The 5000-nt window shown below is 47.0% G+C and overlaps 1 long non-coding RNA gene across 1 annotated transcript in view; it reads right to left on the bottom strand.

Moving 5' to 3' along the window:
• The window catches only part of LOC118241595, a 5033-nt gene extending 139 nt beyond the window's left edge, over window positions 1-4894 (bottom strand). The window contains exons 1-2 of the long non-coding RNA XR_004776224.1: window positions 4810-4894; window positions 1089-1469 (exon numbers count right to left, since the gene is read on the bottom strand). This is a non-coding gene — a long non-coding RNA (uncharacterized LOC118241595). The remainder of the gene's footprint in view (window positions 1-1088; window positions 1470-4809) is intronic.
• Between the last annotated feature and the right edge of the window lie 106 nt (window positions 4895-5000).

Raw genomic sequence — 5000 nt, forward strand, 5'->3', positions numbered from 1 at the left:
ACCACTTACCCAAGCAAACCCTCACGTAACCAAACACTTACCCAACCAACCTCCACCTAACCAAACACTTACCCAACCACTCATTAACCAAACCTTTACCCAACCAAACCTTCACAAAACCACTCACCCAAACACTCACCAAACCAATCCCCCATCTAACAAAACACTTACTCAACCACTCACCCAACCAAACCTTTACCTAACCAAACCTTCACAAAACCACTCACCCAAACACTCACCAAACCAAACCCCCACCTAACAAAACACTTACTCAACCACTCACCCAACCAAACCTTCACCTAACCACTCCCCCAACAATTCATCCAACCAAACCCACACCCAAACACTCAACCAACGGCTCATCCAACCAAACCCCCAGCCAAACATTTACTCAAGCAAATACCCAACCAAACTCTCACTTAACCACTCACCCACTCAGCAAACCAAAATCCCACCTAACAAAACACTCACCCAAACAATCACCTAACCAAACACTCACCCAAGCACTTTCCACACCAGCATTACAGTAACTAATAAAATAAAACAAAAAAACCTCTTCAAATGAAGTAGAAAAATCCCAACTTTCAGGCTCCTACCCACCTCCATAATTGACATATACAGAGAGAGAGAGAGAGAGAGAGAGAGAGAGAGAGAGAGAGAGAGTGAAGGAGAGACAGAGAGACTGATGGAACATGCAGACAGATCCAGTCAGACAGACAGGCTCACACACACCCAGTCAGACAGACAGGCTCACACACACCCAGTCAGACAGACAGGCTCACACACACCCAGTCAGACAGACAGGCTTACACACACCCAGTCAGACAGACAGGCTCACACACACCCAGTCAGACAGACAGGCTTACACACACCCAGTCAGACAGACAGGCTCACACACACCCAGTCAGACAGACAGGTTCACACACACCCAGTCAGACAGACAGGCTCACACACACCCAGTCAGACAGACAGGCTCACACACACCCAGTCAGACAGACGTAATGAAGTTTCAGCCTTCATGACCTATAATACGTGTCACCTGAGGAGTTCAAACACACAGACACAGAGAGACAGACAGCCTGTCTCACCCTCTCCACAGCATGTTGCTGAGCTGTGCTCATCTGAGAGTGTTTATCGCCGTCACGGTGACCTCTGACCCGTAGCGTTTTGACCTGTCCGAAGAGCTCGTCCAGTGTGCTGAAGTCGATCTCAAACTCATCTGATCTGGTCCAGACGCTCCATTTTCCCACCACACGTTCCCATGGGATCTACTCCCAGCAGACGCTCCGCAACCAGGATCCGGAATGGGAATACCGCGCCAGACAGGAGAAGGGGAGCAGGGGCGGACAGGGCGGAGGAGGTGGAGGCGGTTCTGTCATGACGACGATGCCACATGCGAGTGATGATGATGAAGGCCCAGTGAGGAAGACTCTCTGAGGAGCGTGTCCCCTCTCTGTCCTCCCTCACTCCTGGCAGGATATAAAAGACCAGATTAAAAAAATGGACACGTCAGGGAGGCCAGGGAGGGGAGGGAGGCCAGGGAGGCCAGGGAGGCCAGGGAGGGGAGGGAGGCCAGGGAGGGGAGTGAGGCCAGGGAGGGGAGGGAGGCCAGGGAGGAGAGGGAGGGGAGGGAGGCCAGTGAGGAGAGTGAGGCCAGGGAGGGGAGGGAGGGGAGGGAGGCCAGGGAGGAGAGGGAGGGGAGGGAGGCCAGTGAGGAGAGTGAGGCCAGGGAGGGGAGGGAGGCCAGGGAGGGGAGGGAGGCCAGGGAGGGGAGGTTCATGTGCGCAGGCAAACTGCGCTCAGAACGGTATTCGAGTTTACACAGCAGTTACCTACGGCCATGCAATCTGATTGGTTGAAAGGTTCTCCGCCTTATTTCACCATGACCATATCATTCAGCTGACCAGTTTGCTAAGTAACCACAATGCTTGCTGTGGTTTTATTCTAAGTTGCTGTTGACTCAGTGTTGTGTCATCATGCATGACATCACAACTTTGACTTGGTCTTAGGCCCCAAAGACGTGTTCTCCTGTTCTAGCGTTGTAGTGTTGTAGTGTTCTAGCGTTGAAGTGTTGTAGTGTTCTAGTGTTGTAGTGTTGTAGTGTTCTAGCGTTGTAGTGTTGTAGTGTTCTAGCGTTGAAGTGTTGTAGTGTTCTAGCATTGTAGTGTTCTAGTGTTGTAGTGTCCTAGCGTTGTAGTGTTGTAGTGTTCTAGCATTGTAGTGTTTGTGTTTTATTGTTGTAGTGTTCATGTTCTAGTGTTCATGTTGTAGTGTTCCAGTGTTCTCCTGTTCTATTGTTGTAGTGTTCTAGCGTTGTAGTGTTGCAGTGTTATAGTGTGCTACCATTCTAGCATTGTAGTATTCTAGTGATGTAGTGTTCTAGCATTGTAGTGTTCTAGTTTTGTAGTATTCTAGTGTTGTAGTGTTCTAGCACTGTAGTGTTCTAGTGTTGTAGTGTTCTAGCGTTGTATTGTTCTAGTGTTGTAGTGTTCTAGTTTTGTAGTATTCTAGTGTTGTAGTGTTCTAGCATTGTAGTGTTCTAGTGATGTAGTGTTCTAGCGTTGTAGTGTTGTAGTGTTCTAGTTTTGTAGTATTCTAGCCTTGTAGTGTTCTAGTGTTGTAGTGTTCTAGTTCTGTAGTATTTTCTTGTTCTAGTGTTGTAGTGTTCTAGCGTTGCAGCATTGTAATATTTTCTTGTGCTAGTGTTGTAGTGTTAATATACTTGGATAGCTACTGTGTTACTGCATGCCCTGATTTAGCGATTTCTGAACCCGGTTCCTAGGAATATATACCCACGCGCCACGAAAACGTTACCCCTTCAGCTTGGTTGGGCGCGTGGGCTCCAAGGCGCCGCGAGCTGGCGTGCGTGTGTTTATTCCCAGGTGACGGTTATGGAGACTGCGCCTCCTGCGCCTCTACAACCGTGCATGCTGCGCAGTGAGCAGGTATATACTCATATAGCGCGTATAACGTGTCTCTTGAATTCTCTTTAACTACGCTGCGAAAGCGCACTGGTTCCAAAAGGCTCGCGCGACACGGTCGAAGCGAACGTTTAATCCGCTCGCAGTCGCGCGACTCCACGCGCTGTTTGTAAAGCCGAACGGCGGATATAAAGCGGAGCATTTTCCTGACAGCAAAATGAGACCACTCCAATTTTTTCTTAAATCAGCATCTCCACACGTACAGCAGCCATTCCATTCAAGTGTTTGTTGAATTCCTTCGCAGACAAACATCATTCTACTTAATGAGATGCTGAATAGGTGATCACTTTAACAAAATCCTGTTCTAACACGCAACAGTATAAAAACCACGACTGCTGTCATCACTGTTCTCTGGTTATAGAACCAGCTGGATGGGAAAAGCAGTGCTAGAACTACCCAAAAAGTAAGTAGTCAAAATACAGCTACAGACCGTGCCAAGAGAGTTGAGAAGAAAGGCTCTTAATGAGGAAAAGAAGGGTTCAGTTGTAGCTTTACTGGCAGAGGGATACAGTGAGCGTCAGGTTGCTTCCATCTTGAAAATTTCAAAAACTGAGGTTCATAAGAACAAGGTCAAGCAGCAAACATGTGGGACAACAGCTACAGACTGGCAGAGGTCGAAAAAGACTCTCTACCGACCGTGATGATCACCACCTCATTCGAATGTCACTCAACAACTGGAAGATGACGTCAAGTGACCTACAAAAAGAATGGCATGCAGCAGCTGGGGTGAACTGCACAGCGAGGACGGTTTGAAACAAGCTTCTGGAGGCTAAAGTCATGCAAAGCTAGAAAAAAGCCCTTCATCAATGAAAAGCAAAGAAGAGCCAACCTGAAATTTGCGAAAGACCATAAGGATTGGACTGCAGAGGACTGGAGTAAGGTCATCTTCTCTGATGAGTGCAATTCTCAGCTTTGTCCAACACCTGGTCATGTAATGGTTAGACGGAGACCAGGAGAGGCCTACAAGCCAGAGTGTGAAATTTGGTGCAGGATCTGTGATCATCTGGGCGTGTTTCAGCAAGGCTGGACTCGAGCAGATTTGCCTTTGTGAGAGACACATGAATCAAACCACTTACAGAACTGTGCTGGAAGAAAACTTGCTTCCTTCTGCTCTGACAATGTTCCCCAACTCTGATGATTGTTTTTTTTTTTCAACTGGACAATGCTCCATGTCACACAGCCAGGTCAATCAACGCATGGATGAGAGACCACCAGATCAAGACCCTATCATGGCTAGCCCAATCTCCAGACCTGAACCCCATTGAAAACCTCTGGAATGTGATCAAGAGGAAGCTGGATGGTCACAAGCCATCAAACAAAGCCGAGCTCCTGGATTTCTGTGCCAGGAGCGGTATAAAGTTACCCAACAGCAATGTGAAAGGCTGGTGGAAAGCATGCCAAGACGCATGAAAGCTGGGATTACAAATCAGGGTTATTCCACCAAATATTGATTTCCTGACTCATCTTAAGTTGAAATATTAGTACTGTGTTGTTTATAAATGAATATGAGCTTGTTTTCTTTGCATTATTTGTGGTCTGTTTTGTTATTTTGACCATTAGTTATTTTCCTAAAAAAACATGCTCTAAAATACAGTATTTTTATCTGGAATTTGGAAGAAATGTTGCCAGTAGTTTATACAATAAATCAAAACAGCTCAGCTTGGTTAAACACATCAACTGTAAAACTAGAGAAACTGATCATTTTGTAGTGGTCTCTCATTTTTTTCCGGAGCTGTATATATATTACCACATGCATCTTGCAAAACACATATGCTGTGCCTTAGCGATTAGTTGTATTTGATTAGCTCCTGTTGCATAACCAACTTACTTTCCCACTGCTGGACTTCGGTAATTTTATTTTTACGTTGCCCAGCTCCCGTCCCGCGAGGGCACAGAGCTTCTCTCCAGTAAAGCCCGTTACTCCCGCGCGCTCTCCGGCGATGACCGCTTCAAACACGTTTTCGCAACTTTTTGATTATCGCTCGCGTGGCATTCTCTACGTGTGGCGACACACACTGA

Source organism: Electrophorus electricus, chromosome 6 (assembly GCF_013358815.1).
Source record: "Electrophorus electricus isolate fEleEle1 chromosome 6, fEleEle1.pri, whole genome shotgun sequence".
NCBI classification, from domain to species: Eukaryota; Metazoa; Chordata; class Actinopteri; order Gymnotiformes; family Gymnotidae; genus Electrophorus; species Electrophorus electricus.